Below are 18,454 nucleotides of genomic sequence, written 5' to 3'. Positions count from 1 at the left end.
GTTACTGGTTAGATGTACACCAAGGTATTTATAGGTGGAAGTTCTGTCCACGAGGCTGTTGTTTAATATGTAGGATGCTGAATTTTGGGAGGCGTGATTAGTAAAGGACACTAGTTTTGTTTTAGCAAGGTTTAGAGGCATTAGCCAGGTTGAGCACCATGTGTTTATAGCATTAAGGTCAGATTGTAGAATATCGTGGTCATGGTTAGATTCAATTTTACGGTATAATACGCAGTCATCCGCAAATAACCTTATGTTAGATTTAACGCAGTCTGGTAGATCATTAATATAAACTAGAAAAAGCAAGGGCCCGAGTACACTTCCCTGAGGAACACCAGATGTTACGGGGACTAGAGAGGAGTTGTGATTGTTAACTGATGTAAATTGCATCCTGTTAGAAAGAAAGTCTTTTATCCATGTTATAACTGCAGAGTCGATGTTCAGTAGCGTAAGCTTGTGAATAAGTCGATGGTGAGGAACACGATCAAATGCTTTTGAAAAGTCTAGGAAAATTGCGTTGACTTTAATTCCAGCGTCTACGGATGAATGTATTTCGTGAATGAAGCCAGCTAGTTGGGTGTCACATGAATAGCCTTTACGGAAACCGTGCTGATGCCGAAAAATAAGGTTATGTTTTTCGAGGTAGTTAATGATCTGGGAGTGAATAATATGCTCTATGAGTTTGCATGTGGTACTGGTTACTAAAATAGGGCGATAGTTCAGGGGTGAGGTACGATCACCAGATTTGAAAAACGGAACAACCTTCGCCACCTTCCAGTCATGGGGTATAACGCCGGTGGTTAGAGACTGTTGGAATAGAGCGGATAATATTGGGAATATGCTTTGTGCTATATTTTTTAGAATAGTTTTATTTAAACCAGTGTTGTCAGCCGAAGAAGAAGTCTTGAGATTAGTCAGAATTGGGCGCTAAGTTCGTGCCTCTCGCTGAAATTTTGGGAAATGAGGCTGAGGAACGTGATGGCAACACTCCGTACCGCCTCCGCTTTGCCTTCCAGTTTTAGGGGCCGCCCACGATGTTTATTGACGTCTGTCGTTCCACTATAAATACTGTAGCGACAAGACAATGCACGGTTGGATTACAACTATAGTTTATTGGGGTGAACTTGTTTCGCCAAAGCAAACAGCGACCGCTTCGAACGTCTCCCCACGAGCGTCTGCATCAACCTAGCCTCGCCGCTCGAGCGCGCATTTCACGCGGCTTCGTGGAAAGACGCCACAAGAGCGTGCTCCCGAAGCCGAGTGAGGCGCCTTGTGGGAAAGCTTTCTTCGCGCGGCATTGCCCCCCCCCCCCCCGCCCTCCTCATTAGTAGCATCGTCCCGATGCTGTGACACAAATAAAATGCGACAATAAAGCGATAAACGAACGAATTGAATAACAAATGAAAAAAATAGAAGCAATGTAAGGAATAAAACTCAAAGGGGAGAAAAAGATAAAGCTCGGCTAATAAAATAGCACACCACTGTTCTGTGCAATAACTACCAAGCATAGTACATTTTCATGGGCACCACATGCACGACTTCTTTGCCGGGTGATCGTCGGCCTGCTTTGGAACGGGAACCACGAGGTGCAAGTTCATAGGTAACGTCATTGATTTGGCGGATCACTTTATAAGGGCCAAATTACCGCCGGAAGAGTTTTTCTGAGAGTCAACGGCGGTGGATTGGCGTCTACACCCACACGACGTCTCCTGGCATGTACGTTGTAGCTCGGTGGTGGAGGTTATAGTTTCGCGCGACGGCTTCCTGCTGGCGCAGAATGCGATGCCTGGCCAGCTGTCATGCCTCCTCAACCCGCTGAATGAACTGTTCAGCTCCGCTGTCATCTGAGTCACCATCATAAAGGGGAATTATGGCGTCGAGTGTCGTTGCTTGACGTCTATAGGCCAACTGGCGAGGTGTGGTCCGAGTCGACTTTTGTACAGCCGTATTGTAGGCGAATGTTTTAAACGGCAGAATGTCGGCCTATGATTTGCGCTGCCCGTCGACGTACATGGATAACATATCAGCCAATGTTCTGTTCAGACGTTCCGTGAGTCCGTTGGTTTGTGGGTGATATGAGTTGACCTTCCGATGGTTGCTTCCTGTCAGCGTCAGGACGTCTTGCATCAAATCGGCGGTGAAGGCTGTTCTGGTGTCTGTAAAAATAACTTCGGGAACACCGTGCCATAAAACATAATCGTGCACGAAAGCTTTGTCACTTCTGCTGCTGTTCCTCGAGGAAGAGCTTCGGTCTCGGCGTGCCGTGTGAAATAGTCTGTCGCTACTACTATCCACTTGTTTCCTGCGAAAGACATTCGGAAGGGCCCGAGCAGGTCCATTCCAACCTGGTAGAACGGGGGGTTCCCGTTTGAACCCATTCCCATTTCAACCTTCCCGCTCGTTCCGTCCCGTTTCAACCCGACGCAAAACGACCTTCCCGTTTCGCCCTTTCCCACTTGGCCCGTTCCCGTTTGAACCCATTCCCATTTCAACCTTCCCATTTGTTCCTTCCCATTTCAACCCGGGGCGAAAGAACCTTCCCGTTTCGTATTTTCCTACTTAGCCCGTTCCCGGAATAACGTACCCAGTTTATGAAACGTTATAAAAACATTTTCATATTGTTTTTCGTTTATTTCCGTTTGTTCACAGCCGCTGCGATAGCATGCTGAGTACATCCAGAGTCATTCACTGCTTTTCAAACCTGGGCTTCACTTTTTGAATCTAGAGACGATGATATTTGGTTACATTTCATCATACCACTTACCAATCTTTTGAATTAACAAAGCCTAACAAACAAATTAACAATTAAAAAAATTAATAAACAAATCTTTTAAATTAACAAACCAAAAAAAGACAAAATCAAAAAGCCCAGAAAAGCGCCGCGGAAGCACAAATAAAAAATCGCAAAAACACCCTCACTTTGAAAGAAATCGTATTTGGCGGACTAACATATTTAATCGTTATAATAGCGCAAGTGTACATCAATGTCGAAAAGAAACAGATGAAAACTATAAAAGATAAAAAAGATGTATAAAAATAAAGTACCCTATCTGGATACATATGCCACATCTGGCTATAAAAAATCGCAGTCATGAGAAGCGGCGAACATTATAAACTTATCTTTGCGTTTTATTGATTCTGTTTATTCCCGTCACTCTAGCTTACTCAATTTGCATAATAGGGCAAACCTTCAAAAACGTAAGCAGCGCACGGTCGTCTCTAGCCCACATTTTCTTTACTACAGAAACTTAAAATTGTCGCGGGAATACTACCTCCAAGGGCCTTTCAGACGTTCAGCGAGAAGACATCATAGTAAGAATATTAGGGAGCCAATATGCTGAATTACTATTCGAAAGCTCTCTTTGTTTCCTCGTGCAATTTCTTACTGGAATAAGTTAACTGAACGAACAGTGAACTCGGTATCGTTAGAAGAATTTTTCCCACGTATTGTAAATATGTGTTCTGGTTGAATTGTCGTATTTTAAAATTGGAATACATTACGAATGCATACCCTTGTTTGGACCCCTTTGCGTCTATTACATATTTATGTCTTTTACTTATTTCTGTGGGGCGTTTTTAAACTACGCCAATCACTACTGATGTGTTATTTTATGTTCACTCCTGCATGAGCCCGACCAGGCCGTAAAGTATCGGTAAATAAATAAAAATATCTGCCCATTAATCACGTAGGAAAGGCATTAGTAGCCAATTCTCAGATTTCTGCACATGTTTTTTGCCTTTTTTAAAGTCTCTCCTACGGACATCTTTGATATATAGATCTCTCGAACCCGAACACAAAGCTGCGCTCCAAACAATGAGCATAAGAGCGGCTGATAAATAAATTTTAGCCGCACGTACGAACACCAACTGCAGAAAAATCCAATGCGTGCATTACTCAATATATTGGGTATCTTTATAGTACACTTTCGCCGCTAGAAATTTTGTGTCAAGAGGGCAGTATCGGCCTAAGGCATTCGGAAACTTTTATCGGCCGGAAATATTGGTCCATTCCGGAAAATTTCGTGCATACAAGTTTTTAGTGCATGACCCGTTGCTTATAAGCACATTTTCGGGAACAGTTTCGAAGACGGTAACACATATTTTCAGAAATTCAAATGGGTTGGAACGATGCGGGTTCAAATGAGAATGGCGCTTTGGGAGCGGGTTGAGACGGGAAGGGCGTTTTGGGAACGGGTTGAAACAGGAAGCACCCAAACGGGAAGGTCATTTAGGGAACGGGCGCACACAGGACGGGTCAAGCGGGAAGGGCGTTACGGGAATGGGTTCAAACGGGAAGGGGTCAAACGGGAATGGGTTCTTTCGGGCTACACCTGGTAGAACGGCGTCTTTGGTGGTTCAAGTGGATGAAGTAGTCCGGCGGGCTTCAGTGGCGGTGTTTTTCTCCGCTGGCAATCGCGACAGGTCTTCAGGTAGTGTTGTACTGTCTTGAGAAGCCTTGGCCAGTAGTAATTTTAGTGAATTCTCGCGTACGTCCGGCTAACACCTAAGTGACCCGCTGTTGGCTCATCGTGGCAGGCGTGTTTGATATCTTCGCAAATCACTCAGTGTACAACAAGACAGAAGGCCTCTTTGCTGCTGTCATGATTGTTTTTGTGTAGCACATTTTTATGGAGGCAGTAGGATGACAGCCCTCGAACAAAGGCACCTGGCATGTCAGTGCGTTTTGCTTGAAAGTATTTGAGGAGTGGGCCTAATTCCGGGTCCTCGCATTGTAAGTCAGCCATTTGGGATGTGTCTATTGTCCCAAAAATGTGTGCTCTTCTTCGTGGTCTGAAGACTGTAGATATCGGTGCTCGCGACAAGCAGTCAGCGTCGCTGTGTTTGCTTCCGGATTTATATACAACAGTTATGTTGTATTCCTGAAGCCGAAGGCTCCACCGAGCCAACCTACCCGATGGGTCTTTGAGGTTGGCGAGCCAGCACAGGGAGCGATGATTGCTGACTGCTTTCAAAGGCCTACCATAAAGGTAGGGCCCGGATTTTGTGATCGCCCAGACGACGGCCAAGCATTCCTTCTCTGTGGTGGAATAGTTGGCTTCGGATTTTGAAAGGGTGTGGCTCGCATAGGCTATGACACGTTCGGCAGCCTTCTGCCACGGAACAAGTACAAGTACCTAGGCCAACATTGCTGACATCAGTGTGAATATCTCTGTCAAGGGTGCCGTCGAAATGTGCGAACACTGGAGCTGCCCCTGCCGTCTGTGTCTGCGCAGTTCCTCAAAGGAGCGCTCTTCCTCACTTGCCCATGCAAATGGCACGTCTTCCTTTGTAAGCCGTGTAAGACGTTCAGCGATGCTTGAGAAACCTTCCACAAAGCGTCTGTAGTATGCGCACAGGCCTAGAAAGCATCGTGCAGCATTCTTATCGGTAGGCCTGAGAAACGAGTACACCGCGGTCGTTTTGTCATGGTCTGGACGGATACCTTGTTCGCTGACTATGTCGCCTAGGAATTTAAGCTCTTCAAAACCAAGATGGCATTTCTCGCGCCTTGTAGTGAGATCTGCAGATCTAATTGCTTGTAATACACTTCTGAATCGTGTGAGATGTTCTTTAATCGTAGTCGACAACACCACCACGTCATCTAGGTAACCTAGGCCCGTTTGCCACTTCAATCCGGCGAGGACAGTGTCCATCATCCGCTGGAACGTTGCAGGAGCAGAACACAAGCCGAAGGGGAGAGTTTTGAATTTACACCAGCCATCAGGTGTCACAAAAACCGTTTTCTACCTGTCCCCCTCGTCGACTTCTATCGGCCAATACCCTGATTTGAGGGCCAGTGATGAGAATTTTGCATTCCGCAAACATTCTAGTGTGTTATCAAAACGCGCTAAAGGATAAACGTCTTGTTTCGTCGCACTATTCAGTTTCCTCTAGTCGACACAGAAACACAATGGGTTGTCCTTCTTTCTCACCAGGACTACAGGTGAACCCAATGGCTTTTCGGTGACTAAATGACGTCATCTCTCTCACTCGTAGACTAAGTTCTTCCTTTCTTTTGGTGATACTCTGTATGGATGCTGGTGGGTTGGTCCCGAAACCTCGTCCGTAATGATGCGCTGTTTCGTCACGTATGTGTGGCGCACACGGGATGATGATACAAAACAGTGAGAAAACTTTTTTAGCAGTTTCTGTAGCGACTCATTATGTGCGGAGTTCAAGTTGGGGTTGAGTTCTAGTGGTGAAAGCAGTGTTCCTCCGACCAGGTGCTCTGACACTGTTTCTTCCGACATATAAATGTTCGTTGCGTCAGGAAGATCCTCCATGAAAGCTATAGCCATGCCTTTTGCGACATGCTGGCACTCTGTGCCGAACTTTGTCAGCAGCACCGTTGTACATTCGTTTTGTAGCTTAACGAGCCCCCTTGCAATGCAAATGGCTCTGACAAGCAAGAGACCGGCATTTCCTTCTGTAATTCCTTCGTAGTCTTCAAGACGTCGTTCTTGACAGGAATAAGCATACTGGTTTCAGGGGGCAGCGTGATGCTATCGTCGATGACCCGCAAGGCAGTGTCCTCTCGGTTTTCAATATCCTTAGCTACCGCTCTCTTCGTCTAGAAGCTTACACTAGGTTACTGTAGATCGATGACGGCACCATTCTTTTGTAGAAAGTCCATGCCGAGGATTAGGTCTCTCGAACGTGCGGGAAGCACGATAAAATGTCCCACGTATGTGAAGCCCCTAATTTAACGCGTGCTGGGCACCTTCCGGACGGAGTAATCAAGTGGCCGCCAGCGGTGCGAACCGGTGGTCCTGTACACTGCGTTAGTACCTTTTTCAGGGTATTAGCCAATGATTACCTCATCACAGAACGATCTGCTCCGGTGTCCTCCAATGCAACTATTTCTTGCTCGTTGTCAATCTGCACAGGTTTATCGGAACAAACTCCGCGTCGTCGATTGGTCGTCGTGGTTTCATAGGAGGGTCTTGAGCGCTTCGACGGTCAGCGGCCGCACCTCCTGGAGTCACTGCTCTCAGTTTTTCCGGCCAGAAGGGCTCGGAGAACGGTGCCACGAAGATTGTGACGGGTTTGGACTCGAAGAGCGGCGTCGCATCGGTGACAGTGATTGGTTATCGTGTCTTCGCTGCGGAAACCTATTTCGACGTTCCGCCATCTAACTTTCGATTTCGGCAGGACACTCACGTACCTTGAAGGTGGGGCATCTGGAGGAAATCCGCGAAGAGCAAAAAGTCGGTAGGGACAAGCCCTGTAAATGTAGCTTGTCTCCCCACAATGGAAACATAGGGGTCGGCATGCGCCACTCGTCGCTCTTGCGAGGCCGCCTCGCCACATCAGCAGGCGGCATGGCGCGGAACCTGAGGCTTAATGTCGCTTGCGGTGTAGCCGCGGCAATAGTTGGGGCGACGTAGAGCTCCGACTGCCTCAGGGCAGCCGCATATGAGAAAACCTGGGTCTGTTGTTGCGGAACCCCGTACGCCTCCCGCGGCACATCATACTGCCCCTGTGGTGCTTCATACTTCTCGGGCGCTCTATCAGCTTGCCTGACTTCGCGTCGTACAGCCTCCGCGAGGGGCGTAGAGGTTTGAAGCTGCTGGACTCCGGGTAGCTTTTGGAGTTCCCCTCGGGCGACCGACCTGACCAGCTCCCGGAGGCCGCAGTTTCCTTGCTCCACTGAAGGGACGTCACCCCAACATAAAAGTTGTGTCCCGGCTGTACCGCCTCGCTCTTCAGAGTAGTGCTCTTTCAGTTGCTGTGGCCTCGGACTGAAATGCGCTGATGGTCAGTGGCGGATTGCCCACCAGCCCAGCAAATATGTCCTGCTTTACACCTCGGATAAGGTGTCTCAACTTCTTTTCCTCGGACATAGCCGGGTCTGCGCGCCGGAAGAGGCGAGCCTAGTCTTCTACATACAAGACCACGTTTTCATTTGCCCTTGGTTTCTGGCTTGAAGCGCCGACTCAGCTCGTTGCCGTCGATCCATGCAAGCGTACCTAACCAAAAACTGTCGGCGAAGCTCGTTCCACAGCGCCAACGTGGCCTCGTGGTTTTCAAACCACGTTCGAGCTGGCTCTCCTAAGGCAAAGTTCACGTTGTGCAGCTTGCGTTCCTCGTTCCATCCATTAAAGTTCGCAACTTGTTCGAATTGGTCGAGCCAATCTTCCGCGTCCTCGAAGGATTCCCCATGTAAAGCTTTTGGTGTGCGGGGTTGGTGTACCACGAAGTAGGAAGGTGCCGTACCGGTATCGGAGGTCACAATGCTGGTGCCCCGCGTGGCCATCCCTTTAGGTCTGCTGGTCATGGGCTGGAATTCCACTTGGGAAAACTCGCAGTCACCGGCTGGTTCGCTCGTGCGCGGGCGTCAACTCCGTGATTGAGTGCCCTCCAGGCCTTACACAGGGGGTGGATGTAGAGCTCGGTTGACTCAACCCCGCACCTCACCCGTTTTGTGGCGACAATTAGATGCACGGTTGGATTAGAACTAGTTTATTGGGGCCGCTTCGACCGCTTCGAACGTCTCCACACGAGCGTCTGCCTCCAACCTGGCCTCGCCGCACGAGCGGGCATTTCCCGCGGCTTCGTGGAAAGGCGCCACGAAAGGGTGCTGCCAATGCCGAGTGAGGCGCCTTGTGGGAAAGCTTTCTTCGCGGCAATGTTTTACCTAAATATCCCCCCTCCCCTCATAAATAAAAATCAACCCTGTCGAGTGGTTGAATTCAGGCCCGTGACATATGAAGTCCTTGAAAGTGGATGAAGGGAAGAAGACATCAAATTATGCGTATAACGGCACTGCCGGCCACATTTGATTCACGTTGACAAAATTCCCACTAAGCGGCTACGTTGCTTAGATTAACCCGCATAGCGTGCGTTTCGCCTCTTCTGTAGGGTTGTTCCTGTATTCGCGTTAGAATAAGCCATCTGGCTGGTCCAGTCGTAATATGAGGAATAGAGAGCGGTATCAGCCCCTTCAGCTCCCACATTATTTATTTATTTATTTATTTATTTATTTATTTATTTATTTATTTATTTATTTATTTATTTATTTATTTATTTATTTATTTATTTATTTATTTATTTATTTATTTATTTATTTATTTATTTATTTATTTATTTATTTATTTATTTATTTATTTATTTATTTATTTATTTATTTATTTATTTATTTCAAGGCACTGCGATTTCGATGCAACATCTTAGCAGGGTGGGTATATCTTTGTAAAGAGTCCGTAACATGCCACATAAGAATGGAGGTACATAGTCGGCGGCAGGAAAAACACACAAGAATAAAAGCAACCGCGACTGAATGAGGACAATGAACTCTGTGAAATAACATCATTCACCAGGTCAATACATTGGACACTCGATGTCGAATGTTGACATTGGCATTACATCCAGACATCGACATTATATTCCACATTACATCCAGGTGGGCTGTCAAGAGGATAGAAGATTAGCATCCTCCAGTTTGAAACTACGCACCTTTATGCCTCAGGCCATTGCTAAGCATTACACCGAATTTATTAGTGTGTCAGTTACGCGTCAAAATTCAGGGCAGCGAGTGTTCCTGGACCGAAACGACTTCGTGGATTCGCTGCCCGTTCGCATAAAGCGCGGGAGGTCACCGTGGTCGCTGCAAGAAAACCAGGCTCGCTAGTTGCACCTTTAGTTTACAGCGGTAACTGCCCAGAATCACCGTAAAATTTGCAAGTAAAGGGAGCAAGCAGTCCAGCACACGCGCATAAAGAAAAGGAAATAATGAAAAAAAATTATCAATGCCTCACCAACCATTCCGTCTTATTGTGAAAATCGTGAAGTCATTCGATTAACCAAGGGAAATTTTATAAACGAGCTCGAAAAACAACTTTTAAGAACGATGATAAATAAATACCCAGCTACATTTTGCGACACTGTACGAAAAAGCACGATCGAGGAAGTAAACGATTAGCAGACATATGACTGCCTTGTTGCTCTCTTCCCTGGAGGCTTCCAGGAACGCGATCGTTTGTTCTTCGTTTTTATTTCCTAGTAAGACTTCGAACCCTTTGTTGCTCCGATAACGTGGCACGTGCCAGACCGTACAGAAAGGAAGAAGATATTGCAAATTATTTGCGTGTAACACCAAGAAGTGGATAGGATGCCCTTTATATTAGGTTCCAGCAACCGCAAAGCATTTGTCAGTCTTCTGTTTTCCTCCAAACCTGCTCCAAAGCAAAACATCGGTTGTCGCATTTACCATCTGTATCTTCTTACGAAGAAGTATATAAGCAACAAAAAAAGAGTGTTCCAGACACTCTGGGATAAAACTTTGGGCTATTGAGTTCTCTAAAATGTGTAAGACAGCCGTTGAAAGTTATCTACTGCTTAAACGCTTCTGACTTGCGCAACCAAATCATTCATTTCCCGGAAATTGGAAGAACCCAAAGAAATGAACATAATGTATAAAAGGGAAAAACACGTTGGGTGGCAAACAATTACCAAGAAAGTAAATGCGACCAACGCTTACAAAGGCCATTGTTACTCGTTGTTCTAGATTTGCTCGCCAGGTCCACTCAGTGTACTTTGTACAATTCGGGCTGTGGCCAGCTTCCTGCCGTTTCCTGTTTGTGATCGTCTCTACTTTCGATTGGCATAGCGCATCACCTTATCTATTTATTTATTTTTTGCTCCTGTATACGTTGGCCATCCCACTGTTTGATTCCTTGCCAACTCAGTGGGAAGTGCAAAACTCTCTGCTTCCTCTCATTTTTTTCCTGCCTGGCTCTGCTCGTGCACTACCACAGAAACATTTTTTGACAGCCGCAAAGATGTACTTGTGTTCACTCTCCTCATATGTTTCCCCCTCCATCTTCACCTTGTGTTATAACGTATTTTATCTCTGTAAAGAATCGAAACCTTACAATTCTGCAACTGTGTACCTGCTGCGTCTATGGGACTTCTTTGTATTCTCGTATGTATTTGCCATTTTCTTGTTTTTTTTTGTTTTCAACCCGGCGTTGCACATTACATTGATTTTGTGTTTTCCTATATCTGCATTGTGCATATAATTTTGTACCCACTTATGCTACATCCCTAATCTGGGCTGCAGTATTTTGATATAAATAAATAAATAAATAAATAAATAAATAAATAAATAAATAAATAAATAAATAAATAAATAAATAAATGTTACCCGTGAGGTGTGGAAGAGCCAGCGTCATCTGGTTGCGTAACATGCATATGCGTTTACCTTATTTATTTCCCGTCATATCCCCCCTGATTCAATTTGTTCTTCAAGCGCGAAATTGGCATTAAAGACCGGATCTTCCAAATCCAGTCGCGAGTCGAATCGATACCAGAAGGCTCATCCGCCTAGCTTGACTAAAGGGGAGCGCGGAGGAGGCGAGTCTGGAACGAATCGGCAATGGGGAAACACTTCGTACTCTCGACAAGAGTGTTTCCAAGGGGTTCCGCGGAGAAGGAGGCGGTAGGACCATTCCAGACCTTCAGATTTTTCAAAAAAGAAAAACTTGACATGAACCTTGTGGAGGACAACTACCTGTGCCCCTAACACCTATCGCTATTTACGCACATATTACCCGTTATTTTCGTGTCTACTTCCTGGTGAATGACTCCAGACGGCTGCGAATAGCGCCCCATTCTACACCTCCAGGCCTGACAGCAAATTCTTTCTTCAAAACGCATTTTTCGTGTCTGTGAGCTTCTCTTTAATGCAACTGTGTTCTTATTTTAGTTATCTGTGCAACAAGGAGATTACCGAAAAAAGAACCCAAGGTGCTAAACAGGCACCAAGTTCTTGTTTTCCCGAAGGCCGTGCCACAGTTATTGCTCGCTTTGCCTTTGTGGTTGCAGTCACGTTTCGCACGCCTGTCGTTTTGGACAGACAAAACGATTGCGCCCTCGTTACCGGGACGTTGTAGCGTGAAGAAGTAGCTGGTCACAGGGCGGGTTGTCAAGCCCAGCTTTTACCCCACCGGTTAGAGATAGCGGGCCTAGCGTGAAGGACGCCAAGAAATGTGGTTCTCTCTCAACTTAGAACTCAAAACACGTCCAGCGGTTTTCTTTGCAAGGACTACACGTGCGTACCGTTTTGTCACATCCAGACGCTGTCGTCACTCGGGACGGCGCCACTTTCTTTTGTCGTCCCCGGGTGACATTGATGGAACGAGGTGTCGCTGCTGTCGTTTGCGGCAGCTTGATGGCGACCGTTCCCTTTCTTAAGGGCGGCAGAGACGACGGCTGGACGGCGTGGCCTGAAGACTCAGCTCTCCGGAGAACTCGAAGCACTCGCTCGATACCCCTCGCGCTGCTTGCTCCGCAAAGCCTGCTTTCACCGCTGATGACCTAAAGAACAGGGTTAGGACGTAAAAAGAAAGAAGAAAGATATAAAACATCAGGTTTTTAAACTAGTTGGAACGGCCAGCCAAGTATTTTCACACTGCTCGTAATGTCACCAAGTGTATACGGCAGCAGCATTTCGATAATGATTATGATTATAAGTTTAATTTCGTAAGGCGAGTGAAGGCCAAAGAGACCAAAGAAAAAACAGAAACTGCTGAAATCGGGGAGGTAAAAATGCAAAGGCTCAAAAGGTGCAGTGACTAATGCGAATGGCCAGGATTTTGCTTAGTGTCTTTGTTCTGTTACTGCAGCCAATATAGGTATTTGATAAACTTGTTTCCTATCCAGTGTCAGTTCGTGTTGACGAAACGGGAATAACAGCTTTTCTCGCCAGTGAGGCAATTCATATGTTCAAGACTTTTTTCTGCGGTTCACACGCGCACAACCAATCTTCGGCGAAAAAACATGCGAATTTCGTGCCCTGTGAATCTCAGCATTTCAGCTGAGCGTGTGGTCATTTCTTAGAATGGAAACATGAGAGGCGGTGTGCTTTGTTCAACAGTGGCGACATATTTAACGAAAACACAGTTTGACGGCGAAGGACGTGACATATACAGTTGCGGCGACGACCGAAACCAGTAAGCATGACTGGGAAACAAGTTCGTGTCACTGCGGGACGCGTGTATTGTTACACGTATAATTTAGACGCATATAATATAGCGCAGTCTTTGATTTTCTCCGTCTCCTTCCAGTTTTCAAACTATTTTAACCGCATCTAACTCCCATTCCATGTCATTTTTTACGTTAAAAGTTCTTACTTGTGAGGACGGATTGCCGAGGCCTCACAGCGTGTATTTTTATGTGTGCTGCTCTGGATGTTTATTCGCGATGGCGGTGTTATTGGCCGACGGAAGGCTGCCGCTTTTCATTATTGATCTACAGGTGTGCAGCCAGGCGTAGATAACAGATATTTCGAATAAAAAAAAATGGCCAGGTATTGCTTTCTTCGTGCAAATATCGGCAAAAGGCGTATCTTTCGCCAGCCCTATGCACACAAAAGCGTCATCTACCTCTCTCCCACCCTTCACAACTTTCCCCTCACTCCTCCCGTGATGAATGTAATTGACGTTAACTCAATTTCATTCAATTTTTCCACACTCGTACTGCTCGTGTGCCTTCTGTTGGGACACCGACGTTTCTTTATTTGCTTTTACCTTGCCTCTCTTCGATACTGCTCCTAACGCGTTCTTTTTAAAGTAAAGCTTTAATACTTTCGTCCAGTGATAAGGCGGACGATGCGCAAGTTAACCTTTCGACCGGCGACACACCCTTCGAAGCGCATCGCTTGATTCGCAGGGCCCACTGTCAGCGCTGCGCACAAGGCCCGGTTTTAAGTCGTTCTGCTCACGTAGCGGCGGCGGCCGCCAGGGGACGGCCGCTCAGGTGATCGGCAGCCGACCAAACCCGCAGCCTCCCACGCATGCACCGCTTGATCGTCTCGGGGTACGTGACTCATTTTGCGCCGCGTTCGCCACGGAAGAGCAACGCCGCGTTCGCCGAAAAGAGAAACGCGGCCGGTCCTCCTTCTGTGTGCGTTGCACGGGACCGAACGGCTTCTAGCAGTGGTCGGAAATACAGCTACATCAAAGGTTAGCCATGCGAAACCAAGACTCAACCACACTAAGTCAAGCTTTTGCTTTGCTTAGCTTAGCTGAGCTAAGCTGCAACCATTTTTTTTTTGCATGCTATACTAAAATCTAATCCAACATGTATTCTTACAGGAGCCATGAAGACAAAACACAAACTTGGTTCCTTCAGATGACGGCCTTGTTAGAATTATACTGATACCACGCTTAACGTAAACTTCGCTGAAATAAGCTATATAATTAGGAAAAAAGGGGAATGGTCTTGCGACCTACTCGCTCATTTCCCGCAACAGAATCTATGATGTCATACCAGTCTGGTCTCCGGTTGGCGGAGGCCGGCATAAGCAAACGCAATTTAGGCTGAGCTTATAAGCTTGCAGAACGAGCTATTTGTGCATACATTTATGGCACATTCTTTTTAAAGCAATAAGAATGATGGCACCAACAGTTGCAGTTACGAGAGCACAGTAAACATAGAAGTACTGATGCGTACTGCTGTTGGTACGGCGCGAACTATGCTTGGTTTAGCTGCGCAGCACTGCGGGGCTTAGGGGTTGTCTCAGACGACATGATTGACGCAGGCAACGGTGTCTTGCATTACCATATTTGTCGAGTGAGCACTATGTTTCCCGAGACGATTATTTTCTCCCCGAACAAAAACAAGCCAGGTTTAAATACGGCTTGCCACGGTATGGTGGCGCAATCTAGGTTCAGTTATGTAAACAAACGCGCGTATCGCTGTAGGGTATCTCGATGCCAGCGCCGCCGTACGTGAATAAAGGCACCCTAGGCTGCAGAGCGGTCGGTTCCTGTGATTTCATTGCAGACCACGAAAACACACGATTTAGCGGGAAAATCAAAATTTTAACAAATTGAGGTGAATTCAGAAGTGAATAAAGCATCGTTTGTACCCGGACAAGCACTGGGGGCACTATAAAACACGGAATCTTTTGAATAAAACAAACTTGTACTTTGTCTTCACGGCTTCTTTAAATAAAGGAACGCTGGTACTCCCGGTTATGTACCTGTCATTGGCCTCAAATATGTTTGAAGTTTCCTTTGTGCTGAATAATGTGGACAGGTAGCAGCCGTGGCAGCAGGTCTATAGCTGGTAGTGTGGAATGGTCTCAGTGTATACATACTCTGTCTTGAAGTGCAGCATTCTTTCACCTGTTTTGACAGTGGAGCAGCTGTGCTTGCTGGCCGTAAGTTTGCCGTCGCAGGAAAAAATACGAAGAAAATGCCGGGCGCTAGGGAGCGCGTGCCTCGCGGCGACCGCCGAGTGTCGTCGGGTCGCGCAGTCGTTTTAGAAAAAAAAACACTGGCAAAAAACCCGAGGAGCGAGAAAATGGCAAGCGCTGATGAGCGCCTGCCTCGCGGCAACCGCCCAGCTCCCGACACGCGCAGTCGCTTTTGCAAAAAACAAACAAACAAACAAACAAAAAAACTTCAGCACTGTCGTCAAGCGCAATCGCGCCCGAAAAAATTTAAAAAATTGGGCCCATCTCCCCGCGAGGGGGACTCGAGTAAATGCGTCGCATAGGGGGTGGGTGTATTGCGTTAACGTTTAGTGTTTGGGGAGTTGGTGGTAGTGAATGCGTTGTATCACAGCTTCTTGACGTAGATTGAATGAGTCAAGGATATAAGGCGCGTTCGTAGCCTCCCATTCTGTGTCGGCTTTGTGGCGCAGTGGGTAGAGCACCATGTACATTGCGTTCCGCCCGCAGGGTCGAGGGATCGAAACCAGGCGCCGGATAGTATTTTTTTTATATAGTGTGGGGGGAGGGGTGCGGACTACGACTACGGATGTCAACGCGGGTGACATCGTGCGTTACTGAAATGCTCTGCATTTAAAAGAAATTCAAGGTCAAAAGACACTCTGCTTGGGAGAGGTCGCCGCGGCGGCAGCATTCTCTAGAAGCCATTATGGATAATTAAAGACATGTTTCGGGAAGGACTGGCACACTTGTAGCCGACTTGCAGATCCCGCTACCGCTGCCTCGAGTAGATGAAGAGCTGGTGAAAGTGTACAATGCTGAGGATGACTGCACCCTCCACTAGCCGCGAAGAAGACGACGCCCTCCTCGATGCATATGACTACGAATACTAGCACCGCAACTGTGCAAATAAACAATGATACTGAAACTTAACCATGTGTCCAGCAGTGACGTTCCGTACTGGGCAGAAAAATTCCCTTTTCTAGGTTCAAAAATTCCAAATTTTACGCATTTTCCCCAAGCTGGTTCGTCAACAACTATCTGGAAATTTCCATGCGTTTTCCTTTTGCAGCTGATAGGTCTTTACGTGGGTTTTGTTCGGTTTTGGGCGTTAGCCTGCGCCACCTATGTCTACTTTACGTAGCCTTCCGGACGGAGACGCTATTCAGAGAGAGTTTCAGCGTGAATTAAATCCCACTGTATCTGCCGCTCAGCAGCATTTGACTCGGCATTTCACGTTTTGTGCCGAACAGCATTCTTACTTGGCAAACTAAAGCTCTACGTTAAAACTGCCCATATAAAGCAGAACAGGATAGTGAGGGTACCTGAGCTAATTTTAGCTCAACGCCGGAACTGCTGGCACCATATCTCGTTGACAGAACGCGGACTAAGGCGCACCCGCAGTGTTTTTCCGTATACTGCCCATACATACACGCCAACCGGCTACAGCCCATCAGCCGCCGCCGCCACATCACGCTTTGCTAGCTCTTTCTCATAGAACGTTCTTTCCTCTATGCTCCCTCCTGTTTTATGGACTTGGTATACGTTGTATTGGTGCTTGTGGCTTGCGGGAACACGACTGCGGATATTTGAGCATAAATACAGTGAAGCGTTCAGGTAACTTTTTTAAAGAAAACAAAGTAATAAATAATGGGACGTCTGGTTTGCTGACATTATTTTTCTTATTTACTCCACGACGCCTAAAATTCCCTGCATCGATTAAAGATTCCCTTTTCCTCTTTAGGTCAAAATTTCAGTCTAGTGGATAAAGCTTTCCCAATACCCGTCTGGCTCGTGCCAATGGTTGCGAATATGTTGAGTGCAATGTTTAACTCCCTGATGGCGAATATATCGCATTTGGTTCCTTCTACCGTAACCCTGGCAACACTTCTTAAAGCCGTTTAACATATTATCCCAAGGAGTTCAGAACTTGAAAACGAAGTTTTTTCTTGAAGGTGACTTTAATATGCTCCAGATCACCCGGGAATATATGTCCCCCGTACCATCCTCTAACTCGGCACTTTCCCTAGAATTCACCAATCTGATAGCTACTAACGGAATGTATCAATATGTGGACTTCCCGAAAAGGCGATACGGGGATTGCGCTTCAATGCTTGATCTCTTCTTTTCGAACTGGGACGATTCAGTGCCATCCATATGTCCTGCGCCTGGTATAAGTGGCCATGATGCGGTGCTAGCAACCATCGCATGTGTGCGTCCGTTACCTGTTATCGGACGTCCGCGTAAAGTGTTCATGTACCAAAGAGGTAACTACGACATAATGATACGGGCCCTGGAAGAGTACTTTCAGGTGTTTGTCGAATTTAGCTGAACATATAACATAGATCAGCTTTGGAAATGTTTCACGGACAAGGTATTGGACCTCACTGATTCTTATATCCCATCTAAAACAATTTCTAGTACACCTAAAAAAACAATTCCTGGTTCCCCAGGGAAGTTAAAGCTTTAGTAAATAAAAAGAGCCAACTTTTTCGCAGGTATACAGCTGAAAGAAATGAAGACTTCTTTTGCAGTGTCGTGATTTGAAGCGCAGCAAAAACACACGGACGAAGAACAGAGTAGACGATGGAGGCGCTAACTTCCAACTATTTTATACGGCTACGCATGTGCTGATATTTTTAAGGAAAAGAGAGGGCGAGACAGAAGGAGCATACAGATACACAGATAATAACAAAACCAGACATGTCTATAGAACGTTTTTCAGAAAAAACCATTTCTCTACTGTACAGAGCAATCGAGGTATCACTAACACAGTCATCCGCTCGCTCGCTGATATAAAACGCTTCGGTTAATTTAGTTCAGTTTAGTATTCTTATATCTTTGAACCATGGCTCACAACCGCAGGGACGAGGGTGGGTGGGCAAATGTGCTCCATTATCTTTTCCAAGCGACAATTCATGTTTCCTGGCTCTCTCATTGACGCAACGGCCCGTTTGTCCAACGTAAGACCTTCCGCAAGATAGCTGGATTTTGTATACAACACCGACAGCACAGTCGACAAAACGATTTGCGTGTTTTTCCCACATGCCTTCTTCCTGCGTTCACCCGATATGCGCGAACACAGGCGCGCAAGTTTACACGGGGCAGAGAACGCAAGGGTGATCCCTTATCATTCGGCGACCTTTCGGCGATATGCACTCTTGATGCTATAGGAAATAAAATTAGGCTAAAGAACAAGGTAGCTGAAACAAAGCCCTTTAGAGATGTGGAAGTTTGTGAAATCTAATGGCAAGGGGGAACGTTCAATACCGCCCA

The 18,454-nt window shown here is 46.5% G+C and overlaps 1 pseudogene across 2 annotated transcripts in view; it reads right to left on the bottom strand.

The window, feature by feature from the left end:
• The window catches only part of LOC144170854 (5-hydroxytryptamine receptor pseudogene), a 269,075-nt pseudogene that overhangs the window by 18,929 nt on the left and 231,692 nt on the right, over positions 1 to 18,454 (bottom strand). For both annotated transcript variants that reach the window (XR_013322689.1, XR_013322690.1), the window contains one exon: positions 12,061 to 12,318. The product of XR_013322689.1 is annotated as a 5-hydroxytryptamine receptor pseudogene, transcript variant X1 (transcript). The remainder of the gene's footprint in view (positions 1 to 12,060; positions 12,319 to 18,454) is intronic.

This window comes from Haemaphysalis longicornis, unplaced genomic scaffold, assembly GCF_048455015.1.
Source record: "Haemaphysalis longicornis isolate Haplotype H1 unplaced genomic scaffold, Haemaphysalis longicornis Haplotype H1 scaffold_2, whole genome shotgun sequence".
Lineage (NCBI taxonomy): Eukaryota > Metazoa > Arthropoda > Arachnida > Ixodida > Ixodidae > Haemaphysalis > Haemaphysalis longicornis.
Note: the sequence above shows the minus strand (reverse complement) of the source record. Positions and strands in the feature narration are given on the sequence as shown.